General features: G+C 36.3%; 1 pseudogene; it reads left to right on the plus strand.

Annotated features, from left to right (window-relative positions):
* Nucleotides 1-19,138: 19,138 nt before the first annotated feature.
* LOC138165696 (small ribosomal subunit protein uS8-like) lies at nucleotides 19,139-19,614 on the plus strand (annotated as a pseudogene).
* The last annotated feature ends 5,619 nt before the right edge of the window (nucleotides 19,615-25,233 follow it).

Genomic DNA, 25,233 nt, shown 5'->3' on the forward strand with positions numbered 1-25,233 from the left:
CAATTTCAAGCATTCATGATGAAAAAAACAGAGTTGAATAGAAAATTTGACATACAGATACAAGAAGCAAGAGTAGCATTAGAAGGTAAAAGGGGAAAAGATATCATAACGAACTCATCAAATTTGAGCTATTTACATTCCTACATGGAAAAATGATAATTGTAATTTATGTAACTTTTCTCAGTATGAGAATAGTTGAAGGGAGTATAAATGCATATGTATGTATGTATGTATGTATGTATGTATATATATATATGTGCATGCATGTATGTACATAGGTATGTATGCATACATACATACATCTATATATGAGGGTATATGGGCATAAGAATACATATGGGAGTGTGTGTTTATATGTGTACAGGTATTCATACAAAGAGGGCACAGGACCAATAGAATAGGAAAGAATGATTCTTAAAAGGTGAAATTGAGAGTTGAGAGAGGAATATAATGAGAGGAGATGGGGACAGACCAAATGGGGTAAATTATCACATACAAAAGAGGGAAGTAAAAACTGTTACAATGGATGGGAAGAACAGGAAGGCAAAAGGGAATGGGTCAAACTTACCCTCATTGAATTTGGCTTATGGACGTATATCAGCAAGCAGCCCAACGTCCCCAGTGTTGCCGCCAAACAGGTTCTTAGATCTGCTTTCTTATAGAAAGCAACTCAAAATGTGTTAACAAGCTTACTTTAATCAGACAAATATATATATATATATATATATATATATATAGTTTACCTAGTTCAGGGGAAAAAGGTCAGCACCCCAAACTTCAGAGTATACAGACAGAATTATCAAGACAGAGAAACAGATCAAGTAGACAGGTTTCCAAACTGTCCAAAAATTGCATCCATAACAAATCAACATCTGGGTTTTTCAAAGCCAGGGGGCTTTCAACAATGGCTTCCCAGTGTCTCATCTGATCAAATCACAAAACACTTCTCAAAGTGAGCCCCAAAGCAAAGCCTCATATCTGGGATTATATAGCCTTCTCCTGGGTCGGAGAATGTAACCACCCTCTTGACCCACTGCCCAATCACACAGCATCTAGGTGTGGGCATTCCTGAAAACCAAGCCTCCTGCCACAGACTCCATGTGACCACATTCACCCTATTAGGAGACAGAGTATATTTTCAAATCAAGAAAGGTTCTCAGAGTCTCTTAAGCCTATCAAAGGGCCTAAGGGCAGGGAGGATCTTTTAATTTGCATTCCCATTACAGGAGGGAATGACATACACACTAAATAGGGTATGTCACCCTACAGGAGAGCAGGTGGGAAGGGGATGAGAAGGACAGTTATGGAGGGGAGGGCAACTTGGGCAGGAGGGAAATTGGAAGCACAGGTTTTTGAAAAGGTACTGTGTCAAGGTGGAGTCAAGAAGGCGGAGTAGAAGCAGGACCTCCACTGGGCTCTCGCTTCCACCTTCCCGAATCCATGTAAAAGGGGACTCTAAACAAACTTTGGAGATGCAGAACCTACAAAATGATACAGAGAATATAACATCTCACTGAGGAAAGCCTGACATGCTTGCAGGAGTCAGCCAGCACAGTGCTATGGGAGCCAAGCCCAGACCCAAGCTGAGGCTTTAGCCCCAGGGTGGGCCTGACCAGCCACCAGCCAGAGGGACCTGAGATCAGCGGCAGCTGTGGCCATTTCCAGATTTGTCAACACATAGATGCAAATAACAAAGTGAGAGGTCAGTGCAGTCTGGACTCTGGGACCCAGTAAGTGGGAGGGCATGGCTTCTGCCCTAAGGACAAGAAGCCCCTGAGACCCCAGCATAGCCAGCCAGCGCCATGTGGCAACTTCAGCTCCTGACCTGCAGAGTATAGGGAGACCAAGCACCACTCTGAGGGGTAATTGCTCTTGCTTTAACCTTCTCAGATCTGGATTGCAGTCTAGGGTGGAGGTCTTGGGGTATGTGTCCAGCTTGCCAGAGTATGTGGAAACATCAGAGATGGCACCCATCTAATACCTCTGGCAGCTGAGACAACCTCAGTGTTTGGGACAAAAGATCCCCTGTCTTGTGAAAGAGTCTTACTGTGGCAAAAAGCCCAGGGGTCAAGTGACTGAGGGGAGACATGACCAGGCAAAGGAAACAAAGCAGATAGAAGATTCCTACATTAGACTCCTATTTTGGGGACAAACAGAAGCAAAGCATGGAACAGGAGGAAGACAATGAATTCAGAACTCCTGCACCTAAAGCTTCAAAGGAAAATACAAGCTGGTTACAGGCCATAGAGGACCTTAAAAAGTAGATAAGAGAAGTGGAGGAAAAATTGGGAAGAGAAATGAGAACAATGCAAGAAAATTAAAAAATGAGAGTCAACAGCCTGACTGAGGAAAATCACAGCTTAAAAAATAGACTAACTCAAATGGCAAAAGAGGCACAAAAAGGCAATGAGGAGAAGAATGCCTTATAAAGCCGAATCTGCTAGATGGAAAAAGAATCTGAAAACCTCAATGAGGAGAATTATTGCTTCAGAATTAGACTGAAGCAAATGGAAGCTAATAACTTTATGAGAAATTAAGATGTTTTTAAACACATCCAAACAAATGAAAGAATATAAGTCAATGTGTGATATCTCATGGGAAAAACCAATGACCTGGAAAATAGATCCAGGAGAGATAATTTAAAAATTATTGAACTACCTAAAAGCCATGGTCAAAATAAGAACCTAGAAATCATCCTCCAGGAAGTTCTCAAAAAAACCTGCCATGATGTTTTAGAACCAGAGGGAAAAATAGAGGTTGAAAGAATCCACCAATCACCTCCTGAAAAAGACCCCCCCCCCAAAAAAAAACCTCATAGAATATTATATCGAATTCCAAGATTAAAGTGAGAATATTACAAGCAGCCAGGAAGAAACAATTTGAATATTATGCAAACACAATCAGGATAACCCAGGATCTGGCAGCTTCTACATTGAGGGATCAAAGGGCTTGGAATATTATATTCTAAATGTCAAAGGAGCTGGGATAAAAACCAAGAGTCAGCTATCCAGCAAAACTGAGTATCTTGTTTCCGGGGAAAATATGGTCATTCAGTGGAATAGAGGATTCTTTCTGAAAAGAGGTTTCAAGGATTCTTGCTGAAAAAACCAGTGTTGAATAGAAAATTTGACATTCAGATACAAGAAGCAAGAGAAGCATGAGAAGGTAAACAGGGAAAAGAAATCATAAGGAACTTATTGGAGTTGAACTTTTAACATTCCTACATGGAAAAATAATAATTGCAATTTATAAAACTTTTCTCAGTATTTGAAGGGAATAGAAATATATATGTATATATGAGTGTATATGAGCATATCAATATATATGTTAATGTATGTATATGTGTTTATAGGTATACGTAGAGGACACAGGAACAATTTACCAGGAAGGGATGATACTTTTTTTACATATATATATATATATATATATATTATATATATATATTTGAATATTTGATTTTAAAACTTTCAATTCCAGATTCATTCCCTTCCCCCCCTGCCACCCAGCCCCACTGGGGAGACAAGCAGTTCAGTATAGGTTGTACATGTGCGGCTAATGCAAAACAATAACATAGTAGATGTATTGTAAAAGACTGACTATATTTCCCTCCCTCCTATCCCACATCCCACTTGTTCTATTCTCTACTTTGAGATCCTGTCCCTTTTCAAAAGTGGGTGCTTCCAACTTCCCTCCCCCCCAGCCTGCCCTCCCTTCCATCATTCCCCCTCACATCCCCTTCCCCCCCTATTCTCCTGGAGGGTGAGATCCCCTATTTGGTGTGTATTTCCCTCCCTCCTCAAGCCAGATTCAATAGGAATAAGGTTGACCCATTCCCTTTTGCCTTCCTATTCTTCCCCTTCATTGTAACCATTTTCCCTTGCCTCTTCTGTATGAGATAGTTGCCCCACTCTGTCTCTCCCCATCTCCTCTCATTATATTCCTCTCACCTCTTAATTTTACCTTTTAAGTATCATCCCTTCCTGTTAAATTGGTCCTGTGCCCTCTATCTATGTATACCTGTAAATGTATATACACATATTCACATATGTATTCATATGCCCGCATACCCTCATATAAAGATATATATATATATATATATATATATATATATATATATATACATACACATATATATCTCTAATCCCTTCAACTACTGAGAAACGTTTCAAAAGTTACAATTATTGTTTTTCCATGTAGGAATGTTAATAGTTCAACTTTGGCCAGGTGGCTCAGCAAGCAAGAGCACCGGCCCCAGTGCCAGGATGACCCGGATCAAATCCGGGCCCAGACACTCAGCACCACACCCAGAAACAACAACTGGCCATGTAACCCCGAGCAAGCCACTCAACCCCAATTGCTTTAAAAAAAATAGTTCAACTTTGATAATTTCCTTATGATTTCTTTTTCCTGTTTACCTTCTCGTGCTTCTCTTGCTTCTTGTATCTGAATGTCAAATTTTCTATTCAACTCTGGTTTTTTCAGCAAGAATGCTTGAAAGTCCTGTATTCCACTGAATGACCATATTTTCCCCTGAAACATGATACTCAGTTTTGCTGGGTAGGTGACTCTTGGTTTTAATCCCAGCTCCCTTGACCTCCGGAATATCACATTCCAGGCCCTTTTATCCCTCAGTGTAGAAGCTGCCAGATCCTGGGTTATCCTGATTGTGTTTCCACAATATTCAAATTGTTTCTTCCTGGCTGCTTGTAACATTCTCTCCTTAATCTGGGAAGTCTGGAACCTGGCTATAATATTCCTAGGAGTTTTCTTTTTGGGATCTTTTTCAGGAGGTGATCGGTGGATTCTTTCAACCTCTATTTTGCCCTCTCGTTCTAAAACATCAGGGCAGTTTTCTTTGAGAACTTCCTGGAGGATACTTTCCAGGCTCTTACTTTGGTCATGGCTCTCAGGCAGTCCAATAATTTTTAAATTATCTCTCCTGGATCTATTTTCCAGGTCAGCGGTTTTTCCCATGAGATATTTCACATTGTCTTCTATTCTTTCATTTGTTTGGATCTGTTTAACAGCATCTTGATTTCTCATAAAAGTCATTAGCTTCCATTTGCTCCTATCTAATTCTGAAGCAATGATTTTCCTCAGTGAGCTTTTGAGATTCTTTTTCCATCCGGCAAATTCGACTTTTTAAGGCATTCTTCTCCTCATTGCCTTTTTGAGCCTCCTTTGCCATTTGAGTCAGTCTGTTTTTTAAGGTATTATTTTCTTCAGTCAGGCTGTTGACTCATTTCATAATTTTCTTGCATTGTTCTCATTTCTCTTCCTAATTTTTCCTCCACTTCTCTAATCTGCTTCTTAAGGTCCTCTATGGCCTGTAACCAGCTTGTATTTTCCTTTGAAGCTTTTAGTGCAGGAGTTCTGACTTCACTGATTTCCTCCTGTTCCATGCCTTGCTCCTTCTTATCCCCAAAATAGGAGTGTAATGTTGGGATCTTCTGTCTGCTTTGTTTCCTTTGCCTGCTCGTTTTGCCACTCAATGATTTGACTTTTGGGCTTTTTGCCACAGTAGGACTCTGCCACCAGACAGGGGAGTTTTCATCCCAAACACTGGGGTTTTCTCAGCTGCTGGAGGTATTAGATGGGTGCCCTCTCTGAGGTCTCCACATGCTCTGGCAAGCTGGACACACACCCCAGGATCTCCACCCTAAACTGCAATCCAGATCCAAGCAGGTTAAAGCAAGAGCGATTACCCCTCAGACTGGTGCTTGGTCCCCCTACACTCTGCAGGCCAGGAGCTGAAGCTGCCATGTGGTGCTGGCAGGCTGTGCCAGTGTCTCAGCAGTTTGTCGCCCCGGGGGTAAAAGCCATGCATTCCCACTTACTGGGTCCCAAAGTCCAGACTGCACTGGCCTCTCACCTTGTCCTTTGCATCTATATATTGATAAATCTGGAAACAGCCACAGCTGCTGCTGATCTGGATTCCCTCTGGCTGGCTGGCGGCTGGTCAGGCCTGCCCTGGGGCTAAAGCCTTGGCGTGGTGCTGGGCTGGGCTCCCAGAGCATTGCGCTGGCCGATTCCTGCTGGCCTGCCGGGCTGTTCTCAGCGGGAGGTTAGCTTCTCTGTGTCATTTTGTGGGTTCTGCAGCTCCAAAGTTTGTTTAGAGTCCCCTTTTTACATGGATTGGGGAGGGTGGAAGCCGGAGCCGCGGGAGGGTCGTGCTTCTACTCAGCCATCTTGGCTCCGCCCCAAGGGATGATACTTAAAAGGTGAAATTAATAGGTGAGAGATGAATGAGAGACAGGATGGGGTAAACTATCTCATACAGAAGAGGCAAGGGAAAATCGTTACAAAGGAGAGAAAGAATGGGAAGGCAATAGGGAATGGGTCAACCTTATTCTGACTGAATTTGGCTCGGGGAAGGAATGAAATACACACTAAATAGGGCATCTCACCCCACAGAAGAGTAGGGGCAAGGGGATGAGAGCAGGGATGATGGACGGGAGGGTAGGCAGGGGGGAGGGAAGTCGGGAGCACCCACTTTTGAAAAGGGACAGGATCAAAGTAGAGAATAGAACCAGTAGGAGTTAGGATAGGAGGGAGGGAAATACAGTCAGTCTTTTACAATATATCTACTATGTTATTATTTTACATTAGCCACACATGTCTAACCTATACTGAACTGCTTATCTTCCCAGTAAGGGTGGGAGACAAGGGAGGAAGGGAATGAATCTGGAATTCAAAGTTTTAAAATCAAATACTCATATATATATATATATATATATATATATATATATATATGTGTGTGTGTGTGTGTGTGTGTGTGTATGTATACTATTATTAATACTATCACTCATGTAATTGGGAAATAAGATATACGGGCACTGGGGCATAGAGAGCCACTTGAAAAGTCGAAAGGAGTATGGGAGAAAATATGAGAGAGCAGATTGGAGGAGGGAATATCCTGTGGTACTGCTATTTTGGGACAGTGGATAGGGGAAAAACGGGGAGAAATTTTGTAAATCAAAATCTGGTAGAAATGAATGATGTAAATCAGAAGTTAATAAAGAATTTGAAAAAATAAATAAAGTTGTAAGAGACCTTAGGGGGGGAAAAAAAAGAAAATGCACTCTGTCAAAGTAGAGAACACAACCAGTCATGGACAGGATGGGATGTAAGGAAATATATTCAGTCTTTCACAATATATCCACTATGGAAATATGTTGCATAGCTACACATGTTCAACCTATACTGAATTGATTATCTTCCCAGTAAGGTTGGGTGACAAGAGAGGAAGAGAAAGAATCTGGAAATCAGAGTTTTAAAATCAAGTGTTTATATATAAATATATATATACACATATATATGTATATATATATGATTTTTATATGAAACTGTGAAATAAGATATGCAAGCACTTGTGCATAGAGTTCCATCTTGCCCTACTACATAGTTGGAGGGGAGGTGGGGGAGGATGTAGGACAGAGCATATTAAGGGAGGGAGTAGTCAATGGCATCACTGTTTTGTGGAAATGTATGATGTGAACGAAAACTAAACATATAAGTTTAAGAAAAAAGACTGCATTCTATTTTTGGGAGGGAAGAGAAGAGAGAAGAAGAGAAAACTTAAAACTCAAAATCTTATGGAAGTGAATGTTGAAAAGGACAAATTAGTTTATTAATTATATGTATTTATTTTTAAAAATAGACTAGACAAAATGGCAAACAGGTTACAAAATCCAAAAATGAGAAGAATGCCAAATGGAAATGGTGGTGCAAATGCTCACAGAAGAAAAGTCAGAAAGTAAGGTCAGAAAGTAAGAATTCAAGTACCATGGAACGACAATGAGGATAATCCAAGATTTAACAGATTCTACATTAAGTTATCAGAGGGCTTGGAATATTATATTCCAGAGGTAAAAACAAAACTAAACAAACAAAAAAAAAACTCCTATTAAAACAAAGAATCACATTGCCAGTAAAAGTGACTGTAATCAAAGAGGAGGAAAATTGACATTCAGTGACGTAGAGGATTTTAATGAATTTTTTGAGAAAAAAAGCTAAAGAAAACAAATGAGTTTCAAAGAGATTACTCAAGAGAATCATAAAAAGGAAATAGAAATCATATAGGATTTATTAAAATTGAACCATTTCCACACCTACATGGAAAGATGGTATTTGTAACTCATGAGACCTTTCTCATTATTATGACATTTGGAAGGAATATATATAGGCAGAGGGCACAGAGTGAACTGAATATGAATGAATGATATCTAAAAAATAAAATTAAGAGTGAGAGACTAATGTACTGGAAGAGGAAGAAAGGTAAAGGTAAAATGAGGTAAATTATATCACATAAAAGAGGCAGTAAAAAGTTTTTTATAGTGGAGGGGATTAGGGGGGAGGTGAGAGGTAATGAGTGAACTTTATTCTCATTGGATTTGGTTTAAGGAGGGAATAACATACACACACAATGGAGTGTGTGGAAATCTCTCTTACCCTACAGGAAAGTAGTGGGGAAAGGGATAAGATGAGGAGGGGTGATAAAAGAATGGGAGAGAGGGAAATCAGAACCAACACTTCTGAGGAGGGCCAAGGTCAAAGGACAGATTGGGACTATTATAAATGTGTTTTGCATGACTACACATGTATAACTTATATTGAATTGCTTGCCTTCTCAATGAGGGTGAATAGGTAGGGAGGGAGAGAATTTGTAACTCAGTTTTAAAAACAAATGTTAAAAATGATTTTACATGTAAGATGGAAATAAGAAGCACAGGCAATGGGGTGTAGAAAGCTATCTCATCTTACTGGAAAATAGAAGGGAAATTGAATAAGAGAAAGTGGAGGGTACTGAGAGAAAGGAGGACAAATTTAGGGAGGCATAATCCGAAGCAAAATTCCTTTGAGGAGGCATCAAATGAAAGGAGAGAGAGAATAGAATAAATGTGGGTAGGGGTGTAGGATGAAGAGAAATACAGTTAGCAACAGTAACTGTGAAGAAAAAAATAATTAAATTTCTCTGATAAAGGCCTCATTTCTCTAATGTATAGAGAAATGTGTCAAATTTTTAAAAATTTAGAGCCATTCCCCAATTGATAAATAAACAAAACCTATAAGCAGTTTTCAGATGAAGTAATTAAACTATTTATAGTCATATGAAAAAATATTCTAAATCACTATTGATTGAAGAAATGCAAGTTTAAACAATTCTGAGGTACTTCCTCATTCCTATTAGATTAAATAATAGGACAGAAAGGTAAATGTCAAATATTGCAGGGAATGTGGGGAAAAAGAGACATTAATATACCATTTTTGGAGATGTGAAATTATTGAATCGTTCTAAAGATCAATTTGCAACTCTGCCCAAAAGACTATAAAACCATGCATACCCTTTGACAAAGTGTTACCACTACTAGGCGTATATTCCAAAAGAGATTTAAAAAAAACAAAGAGGAAAAAGATGTATACACACACACACATATTAATAGAAGTTATTTTATGGGGTAAAGAATTGGAAATTGAGGAGATGCATATCAATTGGGGAATGACTAAATAAGTTGTGGTATTTAATTGTGATGGAGTACAATTATGCCATAAGAAATGATGAGAAGGATGGACTCAGAAAAACCTAGAAAGACCTACATGGATTGATGAAATGTGGAATATAATGAGTACAAATTAACAGAAATATTGTAGGATAATTTGCTGTGAATGGCTTAGCTGTTCTCAGGAGTATATCAGTCCAAGACAATTCTAAAGGGCTGAGGATGAAAAGTGCTATCCATCCACAGAGAAAGAAGTGATGGTGTCTGAATAAAAATTGAAGCAACCTTTTTTGAAAATTTATTTTTCTTGAGTTTTTTTTCTTGTCTATGTTTTCTTTCACAACATGATTATTATGGCTTTGTTTTGCAGGATTACACATTTATAACCTGTGTAGAATTACTTCCCTTCTCAATGGGGAATGCTGGGGAATGTGGAAAGGATAGAGTTTGGAATTCCAAATTTTAAAAACTAATGTAAAAAATTGTTTTTACATGTAACTGGGGAAAAATAAATACTTAAAACAAAGATAAGAAAAGGATATAAGAGAGAATTCCATGACTAAAAAGCAAAGAGTAGTTGCATCAAGGATAGCATAGAGGAATGTAAATTACAAGAAATCTCACAAGTATGAAGGCTTCAAGATTTTCTAAATTTTGTATTTTCCCCAGGGCCATGTCAATACTTTGTATGAAGAAAGTGATTAATTAATGCTAATTGTATTAGTATAAATCCTCCCATTTCACTTCAGAAGCATTAACTAAATTAGAAATAGCAGGAGATATTATATCAAAAATTTTGTTAAAATCTGGCAAAGTTATCTCTACAGGATGTCCTTTTTTTTTTTTTACTAAATTAGCAATCCTGTTAAAAATGAAAATTACGTTAGTGTTTTGTGACTGTTCTGAATGAAGTCATGATTGCTCTTTCTAATCACTGTTTCCTTTTCTATTAATTTTCCAATAATCTCTTTAACCTCTTCTAGAATCTCCACAGAATTTGAAATTTATAGCATTGGCATACAGTTCTCTCTCTCTCTCTCTCTCTCTCTCTCTCTCTCTCTCTCTCTCTCTCTCTCTCTCTCTCTCTGTCTCTGTCTCTCTGTCTCTGTCTCTGTCTCTGTCTCTCTCTCTCTCTGTCTTTCTCTCTGTCTCTCTCTGTCTCTGTCTCTCTCTGTCGCTCTCTCTCTGTCTCTCTCTCTCTCTCTCTTGCTCTCTTTCTCTCTCTCTCTCTCTCTCTCTCTCTCTCTCTCTCTCTCTCTCTCTCTCTCTCTCTTTCTCTCTCTCTCTCTCTTGCTCGCTCTCTCTCTCTCTCTTTCTCTCAAAAATCAAGAGAGCATGTATCTATCTCTAATCTTATGGTACCTCTTCCATTTTCCTGATTTTCAAATATAACTGACAGTGACTTGGCCTAACACTCAACTCAGTCTTTCAAGACTCCAAAATATATTTCATCTGGATTAGATGACTTGAATCAATGGTACCTTATTTATTTCTTAATATCCTTTTACTTGCCTGAAGTATCAAATTACTGTTAGTTACTTTTGTTGTAACTTTTGTGGAGCAGAAATTCTTAGCAGGAAAACAACATTAACAACAACACAAAAATAATGAAAAATGTGGAACAATATAAGAATTGAGCAACTCTGCCTTCTCATTGCTTAAAATCATCATCATCCCATACAGCATAAGCAAAAGTCTTACCTCTTCTTTGATTTTATGTTTTGTCAAAATATATCTAAACAAGTCACCTATTCATTGTCTATAGCTGAACTATCTCATGACATGCCACACCTCAGTCTGACTGTTGGCCTTCCTGGCATTGTTTTAACATAAATTTCACATTTATGCTCTCTGTTACTTGTTTTGGCTTCTATCACTGTTACATTAAAAAAATTGTTTGGTGATTTTTCCTGTGTACCCACATCCAAATAATCTAAGAAATCCTGAGATGTGATAAAGAAGGAAAGGATAGGAAACAGTGATACTGAATGGGATGCTAACAGTTTGGAGAGAAATAATGAAGTCCATGACCCAGTTAAAAGTCTGTATGATTAAAGAAAAGGGAAATGGATATGAAAGGCATTATTAAGAAAGTCTCTAATTCTAAAACCTTGCAGAGTGGAAGACGTGTAGCAATATTTCCTAAGACTAAATAATTTTCTCTATGTAGTCTAGGATAGGTGTTGCTCCCAAAATGCCACCCCCCCAAAAAAGAAGGAAATGCCTTAAGATAATGACTCCAGAGGAATGACCTGAAAAATTGCCCAATGGAATGATGATCAATAATAATAATATTCTAAATATGTATCAGAAACTGTGCTAAATATTTTAAAATTATTATCTCATTTGATTCTAACAACAATTATAGAAGGTAGGTGCTATTATTTATCATCATTATAGAGTTGAGGAAAATGAGACAAAAAAAGAGATTAATTGACTTGACCGGCATCACACAAATTATACGTGTCTGAGAACAGATTTGAACTCTTCCTGACTTCAGGTCCAGAACTCCATCCATTATGCCATCTACTGCCAAATTAAAGAAAGGATAATGATAATGGTCGGAATGGGGTGGGGATGGGGATGATGATGATGATGATGATGATGATGATGATGATGAAATCAAGTGAATTAGGAGGTGGTGTTTTTTAGGCTTCATTGAATCCTTGGTGTCATGTGAGTCCACACACATTCTTAACTGCTATGAAGTTGTGAAGCTCCAACCAACTGAACCAAGCAATGCTGCAGCCTTATTTCATATTGTTTCCATATTATTTCGTAAACTCCTGTAGTTAAATGTGATGTGATCTATGAGTATCTCATTTTGTGGTAGTACCTGGGTCTGAATCACTAGATCAACTGAAATCTGCCTCCAAGCAATGTTTCACTGTCATCTCAAGTAAAGGAGTTATAAAAAGCAGGAAGAGAAGAAAAAGAAAGTGAAGTAATTAGAATAGTTAAAGAAGAAACTAAGCTATCACTCTTTGCAGATGACATGATGATATACTTAGAGAATCATAAAGAATGAAGTAAAAAACTGCTTGAAATAATATACTTCTGCAAAGTTTCATATGTAAAATAAATGCACATAAGTAGTAAGCATTTCTATGTATTACCAACAAAGTCCAACAGTAAGAGGTAGAAAGAGTAATTCCATTTAAAGTTACTATAGACATTATAAGATATCTGAGTCAACTTGCCAAAATAAACTGAGGAAATATATGAACACAATTAAAAAACACTTGTCACACTAATAAAGTCAGGTTTAATAATTCCAGAAACATCAGTTCCTTGTGGATAGGCTGAGCTAATATAATACAAATGTCAGTTCTACCTAAATTAATATACTTATTCATTGCCATACCAATCAAACAATAAAAAATTTTATAGGGCAAGAAAAAAATAACAAAATTCATCTGAAAGTACAAAATATCAAGGGGATTAATTTAAAAAAATGCTAGGGAAAGTGACCTAACCATACCGGGTTTTAAATTGTATTATATAGCAACAATTATCAAAACTACTAGGTTCTGGCTAAGAAATAATGTGGTGGATGAGTGGAATAGGTTAGGTACGCAAGACACAGCAGTCAAGGACTATAGTAATCTACTGTTTGATAATTCTAAAGACACCAGCTTCTGAGATAAGAATTCAGTATTTGACAAAAACTGCTGGAAAAGCTGGAAAATAATATGGCAGAAACTAGGCACAGTCCAATGTCTTATGCCATACATCAGAAAAAAGTTCAAATGGGTGCACAATTTAGATATAAAGACTGATATTATAAGCAAACTCTGAGACCAAGGAATAGTTTATGTGTCAAATATATGGAGAATAGAGGAATTCATGACCAAAAAACATAGAGAACATTATGAAATAAGAAGTGGGTGTTTTTTATTACATTAAATTCAAAAGTTTTTGAACAAATAAAGCAAATCCAACCAAGATTAGGAAGGAAGGAGAAAATTGGGCAAAAATTCTTACAACTAGTATCTCTGAGAAAGGCCTCATTTCTAAAATTATAGAGAATGAGTCAAATTTATAAGAATACAAACCATTCCCCAAATGATAAATGGTCAAAGTATATGAGCAGGTAGTTTTCAGAGGAAGAAATTAAAGTATCTATAGTCATATAAAAATGTTCTTAATAACTATTGGTAAGAGAAATTCAAATCAAAACAACTCTGAAGTACCACATCATACCTGTCAAATTGACTGAAATTATAGGAAAATTATAAGTGCTGGAGAAATGTGGGAAAATTGTAATATTAATGCAGTGATGGTAAAGTTGTGAACTTATCCAGTCATTGTGGAGAGCAATTTGGAACTGTGAACAAAGATCTATAAAAAATGTGTATACCCTTTGACCCAGCAATGGCTTTTCCAGGTCCATATCCCAAAGAGATCATAAAAAGGGGGAAAAGGAATCACATGTTCAAAAATATTTAAAGTAGCTCTTTTTGTGGTGACCAAGAACTGGAAATGGAAGGGATGTCTCTGAATTGGGGAATGGATGAACAAGTTGTGGTAAATGAATGTAATGGAATATTATTATACTATAAGAAATAGTGAACAGGCAGACTTCAGTAAAACCTGGAGAGATTTATGTGAACTGATGCTGAGTGAAGTGAGCAGAAACAGGAGAATGTTGTAAATAGTAACAGTCACATTGTACAATGATTGACTTTGATAGACTTAACTGTCAGCAATGCAAGGACCTAAAACAATTCCAAAACACTCATGATGCCATCCATGTCCACAGAAATATGGAGTCTGACTGCATATCAAAGCACAGTGTTTGCTCTTTTTTGTTATTTAGTTCGCTTTTTTCACTCTCATGGTTCCTCCCATTCATTTTAATTCTTCTATACAACATGACTAGTGCAAAATTATGTTTAATAAAAATGTATATTTAGAGCCACATGGGTAGTGGAGAAGGAAGGGAGGAAGGTGGGGAAAAATTTAAAACTTATGGAAGTGAATGTTGGAGACCAAAAATAAATTAATTTATTTTTAAAAAGAATTTATAATAAGGAAGTTTGCTCTTTTAACACTCTGTCAATCTCAATAGTTTTGGGAATTTCAGTATGTAGACTCAATATACTGATGCAGAGATTTTTTTGTGGGAAGGGGTAGAGCCAAGAGGGCAGAATAGAGAAAACACTTGGCTGAGATTTTCCAATGTTGCCTTCCAAAAAAACTGTAAGGCTTCAAATCTATTCTGGAGTGGTAGATCTGACAAATGGTCAGAGTTAGACCAAGAAAAAATATAAAGTAAGAAAGAGGGATATGTGACATGAGGAAGAAGCCTGGCCTACATGGGTGAAACACCAGCAATGTGACAGAAGAAGGTGCAGCTATTAGAAGCTTTCAAGTCATAGAAGGCAAGGAGACTTGGCAACTGGTCAAAAAATATTACAGGGACTCCTGTGCTGGCATTAGAAATAGGACCAGATGGTATTTGGCAAATCCATTGCATATACCCATTTCTGGGTAGATCAAGGGCAGAGAGGATTTCATTCAAGAGGGAGTAGAAGTCTGAGGACAGCATTACTTCTGATTCCAAGGGTCCCAATCCGGTCCCAATTATCTCATAATAGTGCACAAATAACAGCTTTTATAATGAAGGGAATATGTGGAAGAAGGCAACTCTTGAATCTCACTCATGTCTAAATTGATTCAGAGACAGATAATCACACAGACACACATACATACATGTATTCATATATACATACAAATGCACATAGAAAACAAATACACATATACACTCATATATGTATATGTGTGTGACTGTATGTGTAAATGTATACTCCATCGGTAATAGAAAACTATCTTGCCCTACAGAAGAGTAGAATTGCTTGACCATATTCTTTCACATTTTTAAAAATTAATTCTCTTGATATTCTTGTCCTTTAATTTTTCCAGAAAAGTTTGTTATTTTATTTTTCTGGCTCTACAAAGTGATTCCATGGAAATTTGATTGGAATACCACTACGTAAATAAATTAACTTAGGTAGAATTGTCCTTATTATATTAGCTCAACCTACTCATGAGCAATTAATATTTCTAGAATTATTTAGAACTGTCTTTATTTCTGTGAAGTGAGTTAGTGACCATCTCATTATAATCCCTGGGTGTGTCTTTGCAAGTAGAGCCTCAAGTCTTTTTTAGAGTCTATAGTTGTTTTAAAAATGATTTCTCTTTTTTAAATTTATTTTGCTGTTGGTTTTGGTTTTATAGGTAGTATATAGATTTTTGTCCCTATATTTTGAATGTTATTCTTCTCCTGCAGTCAAATGTAGTCAACATTTTGTTGAACCAAATTAATGAATATGGGGTTTAATAATTTTATACCAAAATAAAACTGAAACCACCATAGGATTGGCCTGAATGGTGTCCATTCAAATGCATAAACGCTGTGCAACAATCTTTAGAAATAGCTAGAAGTAAAAGGTAGTCAATGAGGGAATTATCATATTCCTTAAACGTATTGGCAGCACCTAAGCACATAGTTTTCATGCTCCTTAAATTATGCACAAATTAGCTATGTTGCACAGTGTATAGAGTGCCTGGTCTGACTCAGCAGATAGAATGCTAGACTTGAAATCAAGAGTTCAAATCTGTCCTGATACTTTCTAGCTATGCAACACTGGGCTAGTCACATTACGCTGTTTATCTCAGTTTAGTCATCTATATTATGACCTGGAGAATGAAATGGCAAACCACTACATTATCTTTGCCAAGAAAACCCCAGATGGGGTCACAAAGAGTTGGACACAAATGAAACAACTGAACAATAATGACAAGAAAATACTCTCCTCCAATCTACTACTTTTCCCTTTACTTGAAATCATTAATTCCTTGTAGGCCTGAAAACATGAATAACTCAGTGAGATCTTAATTTTAGTATGTGTTGTATTTTTATATCTTTAACATATTTCATTACATATGGTGAGTGATATTGGCTTTGTTGTAATATATCTAAATTAAAAAATAGTGATTTGAATTGCCATCATTGTTTTATTGTGTTAAGTTTTCATAAATGTCTCTGCTCCCCCTTTTCAAACACTGAAATCTTCAAATTCCCCTCTTCTTATACCTTTCTTTTTACTCTACCATCTATCCCAGAACAGTGTTTTAAATGAAAGTAATAGCATTAGGGGAAGTACCAGGAAGTAATTCACAATTAACACAATCTCATCCAGAGTAAATGGCACTCTTAGAGCAATTGATATTTTGGGGCAAAGAAAAGACTTAGGAGGCTCTCAGGGAAACATGTTATTCCATTTCAACACATCAACTTTAGAAAATAGTCAACAGATGTAGAACTAAAAGGGAATTCTATCTCCACAAGTGACAAGTTATGCCTGCTAAAAGAAAAGAAAATGGTTACATAATTTGTTGACTAACTGATGTTAAAATGAATTCTATCAGAACAGAGGACAGTTCACAGAAAGAATTGTGTGTACAACTATTTGGCGAATTTACAAAAGAAATACATAATTTTCAGTCTAAATGCTGAGACAATTTTTATGCTAGCAACTATTTAGTTTAAAAGCCACTTATGTTATTATTGTTATTGTTGTACATTGACAAACATAAATAAGAAAGGGGAAAATGAAGACCAGTATGTAGAAAGATAACAAATTTTGCACAGTTAGATTTTGTTTTTAATAAATTTTATGATTTTAGTGCTAAAATAGTCTTCATCATTCCGGCCTCAATATAATCCTTTGTGTCTTTGTGTGTGTGAGTGTGGGGTGGGGGGGGGGATTGTACCCTCTCCCATCCAAACAGGGTTCAAAATGCAATGAGGGACTGAATGGGATAAGCAATTCAATTGCATAGGTATCTGGGACAAAAGATTTCTAACCAGCACCAGACACGGTTACAAGAAAATATTTAATCCATCCTAAGACACTCTGTCTAGCTTTTGTTCATTATCCATTAGCTATGAATGATCTCTCATAACTTTGCCCATTGACTATAGAGCTGTTAACTGGATTCTGTGAGGAACAAGATCTTTGACCATCATATTTTAGTAGAATAAAGATCTAGTAGATGACCCTGAAAAGTGGTATATATTTGTGTGTATTTTTACATACACACCTGTGCCTTCCACTAGTATTTTGCATGTGTTTCCTTTGTGTGTACTCACCTTCACTGGTAGTATGGCACCCTGTGGTGAAATATACAATATGTGTCCATGGAAGTTTTTTTTCTTATATATTTATTTTGGTTTTTTTATTGTTGAATTTCTTTTATTTTTAACCAATGTGTTTCTTGGCTTGATAGTAAAACTAAATACATCAATGGAAACTTATGAATTATGGCTTAAAGTGATTGATGACGTACAGATTATGTTAAACCTGACATAGATTTTCTGTGGTCTCACATATCAGAGAGGATGCCTTAGGTGATAAAATGTACTGATATATTGATCCCCTCAGAACTCATAATCATAGCATCTGAGAGTTGGAGAAAACACCAAAGACCACATTGTCCCATATATACCAGAAATGAATCACTCAAAGACCTACTTGCATAACAACATGATAACTATCCACATCTCCAGTTATTCCCTTCTTTAGGCTACACAGTTGTTCCCTTCAATTTATATTCATATAGCAAAAGCTTAAGTTTCTTCATCCTGTTCACCTAAGCTTAATCCAGTTGGTAGAAATATTTTCTAAAACATGGCATTCAATACTGAATGCTGTCACCTAAATATGTTAACTAAGTGTAATGGAAATGCAGATTTAAAGATCTTCCCTGCTCCTAGGCTAAAGTGCACCTGGAGTCTGGGGTGGGAGGCTTGTTTTTCAGTAGATACTTCTTGATTGGCCAGTGAGTCAATAAGGATGTTACATTCTCTGAGCCAGGAGAAGGCTATATAAGCCCTGATGTGTAGCTTTGTTTTGGGACTCACTTTGAGAAGTGTTCTGTGATTTGATCTGAATTCTGGGAAGCCATTGTTGAGAGTCCCCCAGCTTTGAAAAACCCAGATGTGGAAACCCAGATGTTGACTGGGTATGGATGTAATGGTTGGACAGTTTGGAAAGCTGTCTACTTGATCTGTTAATGTCTTGATAATTCTGTCTGTATATTTTGAAGTTTGGGGTGCTGATCTTTTTCCCCTGAACAAGGTAAACGATATATGTCTGACTGATTAAAGTAAGCTTGTTAACCCATTTTGAGTTGCTTTCCTTTAACAAAGCAGATCCAAGAACCTGTGGTAGTGGCAAACCCTGAGGACGCTGGGGTGCTTGCTGCTACACTAAGTCAGGGTAATCAGTGAACTAGATATTCCATCTCTCTTGATATAGGCTAATATCAAGTTATATTTTCAACTTCCTTGTTTCATCATTATTCCTGACATTCACTAAAACTTACAGATATTTTTCATATAAAATATTATCCGGTCTTGTAATGTTTCTGCTACATGATAATTAAATGCTAGTTGTTCAAATGGTAAAAAAGAAATTCATAAAAAAATCATATAAATCTATACATAGGAAAACATTATCAACAAATTAGCAGCTGGGTTTTTTGGGGGTAGTAAGAAGAGAAATAATTTAGGATTATAGGAAGGGAAGGATGGAAGAAAGAAGGGAAAGAAGAAAGAAAGGAAAGGCCATATCTCTCCGTGCTCACCCATCCCGTCCTCTTTCCGCCATCTTGCAGAGCTGCCACCATGGTGCGCATGAATGTCCTGGCAGATGCTCTCAAAAGCATCAACAATGCAGAAAAGCGAGGAAAACGCCAGGTTCTCATTAGGCCGTGCTCTAAAGTAATTGTCCAGTTCTTAACTGTGATGATGAAACATGGTTACATTGGCGAATTTGAGATCATTGATGATCACAGAGCAGGAAAAATTGTTGTGAATCTCACCGGCCGATTAAACAAGTGTGGTGTAATCAGCCCCAGATTTGATGTTCAATTGAAAGATCTGGAAAAGTGGCAGAAGAATCTGCTACCATCCTGTTAGTTTGGGTTTATTGTGCTTACAAACTCAGCTGGCATCATGGACCATGAGGAAGCAAGACGAAAACACACAGGAGGAAAAATCCTGGGATTCTTTTTCTAAGGATGTAAAACATACATACAAATAAAATGCTCCAATGGACAAAAAAAAGAGAAAGAAAGGAAAGAATAAGGGAGGAAAGAAAAGTTACTTCAGCTGACATAGTATTTCTAAAGCACAGATATTATCATATCATTTAGCTGTCTAAGAAGTTTCAATTACTTCCTATTGCCTATAGAATTAATTGCAAACTATGATGGAATTTTTAAAGCTAAACAATCACTAATCTCTCTCTACACCTTTTCTAGGATGATTCTTATCCATTTCCTTATTTATATACTACTCAGCAGATTAGGCACCTTCTATTGTAATTGCATAGAAATGAATGAATGAAATTTAACAGAATTTCTGTAAAATTAAACTTTCAAAGTACCCAAAGGTGGGGCATATTCCTAAGTATACTATATTATCGATTAAGAATTGTGTAGGGACAAGACCAAGGTCATCATGAGAGATATATATGATCAGAAAAACAAGTGGGCCATTCTGTCAGGGAGAATGTATGATAATGGGAAGCCAAAGGGCTTAACTAGTATCTGTACAAGGTCAGTTTAAATATGCTGCAGTAGTTGGGTTAGAGAACCCTTGCTTTGAAAAGTAAAAGGTATACAAACACACAAATATACATGTTTATGTATATATGCATACATACACACATACATGCATACATACATACATAAATGCATGCATACAAACATACATATATACATATCCCAGGCCATTGCCAGTAATCCTAATTTTTTCTCACCACTGAACATTGATGACTCTGGAGGAGAGTAAGGCTGACAGCTATGTGAAGCTTTGCCTCACTTAAATCCAGTTTGTGTACAAGTAAAGACATCACACCATGACATCATTGGTCTTGTTCATGAACAAAGGATGAATAACAGCAAGTATATATCTAAAGATAAAAAAAAAAATTCTAAAAAAGTAAATGAATTCTGCATTCTTAGCTATGCATTTTATGGTACCTTAGTATTTTTTTTTGTATTTTATGAAGTATTTAGTAACTCTTGGATGGGGCTGAATTTTATTCAGACTACTAAGTACTTCTTTTTTAACTACGTAATATAAAGTGTTTGAAATTTATTACACAGAATATGATGCTCTTTTAGTTCTTTCATTTTAGTGCTTGGAGCCCTTATTCAGCATAAAAATAACCTGTCTGCCATGATGGAAGTCAAGTGGCACACATCAAGGTATTTTCTCACAGACATGTAAAGCAAGGTTTAAGAAAACCAAATCTCTGGTATAACTGTATGCTTATTTCATTTAAAATAGTTCTGTTTAAAGGAGAATTTCATATAAAGAGGGCAGAAAAATGGTACAAATCCAAGAAACAACAATAAAAAAATTATTCTTTTCTGCAGATTGGAAAAGAGTACAAATAAGCCATCAGAACATTTTTTAAACCATTAGTATGTATGATTTAGCATGAACTAAGATCTCAGCCTTGGCAGATTATGCACCACTTCTGAACCATTCAATACTCAATTATTCAATAGTATTATTGTTTTTATATGTTGTATAAATGTCTTCCTGATATAACTGGACCCTTAAAAAATTTTGGAAAAAATTGGGGTTGACTGTGGCCAGATTTGATGTCCTCATGAATTCAGTGACAAGGTGTAGTCTTGGGACTTTCTAAAGTAACAGATAGTTCCACAGTGAGTGCTCAATGAATGATAATAAACAGCGTTGTCTCTGTGTGGATCCAATGCAAATTTGAGTTTCTATGCTGGATGGCCATGTCAATCAAAAGACCTAATATAACAATAGTTTGAAAAAATATCTGTTCAATAAATGTTGCTTAAAATTCATCTTAGCAGTGTAAATGTCAGGCCTATTTAACATTTCATATGGTTTGTAAACATGCAGAAAAATAATTTAATATCATATGGAAAACAGTATCAGTTACATATGACATTGAAACATAAGTATTCAGACAGCTAAGGCCTATTCTCACTATACCTCTGTCAGACAGGTCTACATGTTACTAAATGAGAGAATGATTGATCTTCTGCTGTTGAAAAATCTGCAGCCATTTTTCATCCTGAGTATGACAAGATGTCTCAGTAACATAGTTTCCTTCGCTACCAAAATGATAGAGAAACTAACAGTGAAAGCCCTGTTATGAAAATCATTATTTTTTTATCAGCCAAGAAATAAAATAAAGTGATATTGAAGTCAAAATAACAGATGATTTTAATAGTATTCTATTTTTCCCCATTATAAGTCGATTTGATATAGTTTGTGTGTGTGAAGAGAGAGAAACTACCATTTTAAATATATTTACATATAGTCACAGTTGAGAAAGAAGAAATAGATCAAAAGGAAAATGAAAAGTAATAAAGTAGGTAATGAAAAATATATTTCAATCTGTATTCATAGTTCATCAGTTCTTTATCTGGATGTGGATAGCATTTTCCTTCACAAGATTTTGTACTTGTCTTCAATCATTGTGTTGCTCCAAAGAGCTGTGTCATTCATAGTTCATCACCACACAATACTGCTGATACTGTGTACAATGTTTTCCTGGTTCTGCTCATTTCACTTTGCATCAGTTCATAAAAGCTTTTTTTTTCTGAAATCTGCTTGTTCATCATTTCTTTTTTCACAGTAGTATTTCTTTACATTTATATGCTAAAGCTTCTTTAGCCATTTCATAATTGATGGGTATTCCCTCAATTTTCAATATTTTGTCACCATGAAAAGGGCTGCTATAAGTTTTTGCTACATAAATCTCATGACCATTTTTAATGATCTTTTTGGGATGCAGACCTAGAAAAGTTATTGCTTAATCAAAGGGTAGGCAAAATTTGGTTGTCCTTTCGACATAGTTTCAAATTTCTCTCCAGAATGGTTAGATAAGTTTAGACCTCCACCAACAGTTCATTAGTATCACAATTACCCCACATCTTCTCCAACACTTATAATTTTCTATTTTTTGTCACATTAGCCAATCTGATACATATGAAGTGGTACCTCAGTGTTTTAATTTGTATTTCTCTAATAAAAAAATATTTAGAGCATTTCTTGATACACGTATAGATATCTTCAATTTATTCATCTGAAAATTCCCTTTTCATTTCTTTTGATAATTTATCAGTTAGATAATGGTTTCTGTTCTTATATATTTGTTGGAGTTCTCCCCATATTTGAGAAATGAGGCCTTATTAGAGCTACTGGCTATCTATCTATCTATCTATCTATCTATCTATCTATCTATCTATCTATCTGTCTGTCTATGTGTATGTATTTATTTAGTATTAATATTGCTTCATTGTCCATGGTGCATTTTTAGCAGGATGTAGTTTCTTCCTTATCTCTTTTAATAAGATCTATTTTTGGTTTTACTTTGTTACAGATCAAGATTACACCCCCTGCTTTTCTTTTTTTACTTTAGATGGAGCATAATAGATTCTGTTCCAGCCCTTTACATGTGTGTTTCTCTGCTTCAAGTGTGTTTCTTATAAACAAAATATATTCAGATACTTTTTTTTGATCTACTCTGCTGTCTTCTTCCATTTTGTGGGAGAGTTCATTCCATCTACATTCAAAGTTATGATTACAAACTGTATATTTCCCTCCATCCTATTTTCCTCTTGTTTGTCCTCTCCCCTTTCACCCTTTTCCTCCTCACCAGTCTTATATTTCTATCTACAACCTCCCACAACCTCTTCTTTCTTTCAGTGAACTGCCCATTTTTTCCTCCACTCTCCCCTCTTTGGTAAGATGCATTTTTATATTCAAATGATTGTGTATATTATTCCCTCTTTGATCCAATATTGATGAGAGTAAGTTTCAAGTGATGTCCATCTCTTGGTCTCCCATCTTCACCTCCACTGAAAGGGGTGAATTAAATTACCCCATCAGACCTTTCCCTTCCTCCAGTACCCAGTGTCCTCCTCTTTCTCAGCCCTTAATTTTTTTATATCATTTCCTCAATTTCACCTTATACCCATACCCTCTATCTATTTATATTCCTGCTAGTCATTCTATTAGTGATACAGTTGTTGTTTTTTTTTTTTTAAAGAATACAAGTATCATTTTCCCATATTGGGATGGGAACAAGTTAGCTATATTGAATCTCTTATTTTCTTTCCCCATTTTACATACTTATGCTTCTCTTGGGTCTTGATATTTGAAGATCAAAATGTTTAATTATGGTCTTCTCCTTATAAAAGCTTGAAATCCTTATATTTCATTGAAGGATTATTATTAATATTTTTGTCTTGATGTAATATGCTTTATTTCACTTGGTAATTTAGCCCTAGGCTGTAGTTCTAGGAATTTTGATTTCCATGACCTCTGATCCTTTATTGTTGCAACTCCTAAATCCTGTGTTATACTTATTGTGGCTCCTTGTTATTTGAATTGTTTCTTTCTGGCCACTTGCAGTACTTTTTTCCTTGACCTGATAGTTCCAAAATTTGGCTATAATGTTCCTTGGAGTTTTTATTTTGGGATCTCTTTCCTTAGGTGATCAGTGGAATCTTTCAATATATATTTTGTGCTGTGCTTCCAGGATATCAGGGCAGTTTTCCTTGATAACTTCCAGAATGATGCTGTCCAGGTTTTCCTTTGGATTATGACTTTCATGTACTCCAATGATTCTAATACTGTCTATCCTGGATCTATTTTCCAGGTTAATTGTTTTTCCAATGAGGTTATTTCATATTTTCTTCTATTTTGTTTTTATTTTTAAAAATTTGAGTCTTGATGTCTCACAGAGTCATTAGCTTCCACTTTTTAAAGTCATTTTTCTCCTCAATTAGCTTTATTATTTTTTTTAACTTTCTTATCTATTTGACCAATTGGACATTTTTAAGAATTCATCTTTCCCATTGGAATTTGTATCTCCCTTTCCATTTTGCCTTTTCTGCATTGTAAGCCGTTGTTTTCTTTTTTCCAAGCTGATGACTATTTTCCATAATTCTCTTGCATTACTCTCACTTCTTTGCCAATTTTTTCTTATACCTCTCTCTTATGATTTTTAAACTCTGTTTTGAATTATTCCATGAGCTCTTTCTGGACCTGAAACTACTTCCCATTGTTCTTTGGACTTTTGCCCATATGTGTTTTAGCATTATTGTCCTCTTCTGAGTTTGTTTTTTTTTTAATCTTTCCTCTCACCACAGTTAAGTTTCTAAGGTCAGTCTCATTTTTGGTTGTTTTTTTGTTCTTTTCTAAACTTATTACTTTCTTTTAAATTTGAGCTCTACTTCTGGTGTGCAAGGGACACTGTTTTGAACTTCTTCTACTGGGGTTTCAGGACCTAGCTGTTCACCTGATACTGCACTGATGTTCCCCTGAGAAACATAGGGTATCCACCTGTCTGGCACTGAGGGGGTGGGGTGGGTGTTTGCTTGTATGACTTTGTCCATCAGGGTCTGGCAGCTTACCTGGTGCTGAGCCAGGTTCCTAGTGCTGGTGTCTGTATTGTGCTGAAATTGGTGGGGTGCCTCTACTTTACCTAAGGGATATACTGAAACTAATGGTAGTGTGGCCACTGGAGACTTCCTGTTTGCTTAGTTACCAATTGGCAGCTACCTATTTTCCAGGGGCCAGACTGAAATATATAGCAGTTCTCAGAGCTGGAGTTTGCCCTATTTCTGACCACGCAGAGCCACATGTGGGGACCTGGTG

This window comes from Petaurus breviceps, unplaced genomic scaffold, assembly GCF_028583685.1.
Source record: "Petaurus breviceps papuanus isolate PSGF00001 unplaced genomic scaffold, PetGlider_PUasm1.0 214, whole genome shotgun sequence".
NCBI classification, from domain to species: Eukaryota; Metazoa; Chordata; class Mammalia; order Diprotodontia; family Petauridae; genus Petaurus; species Petaurus breviceps.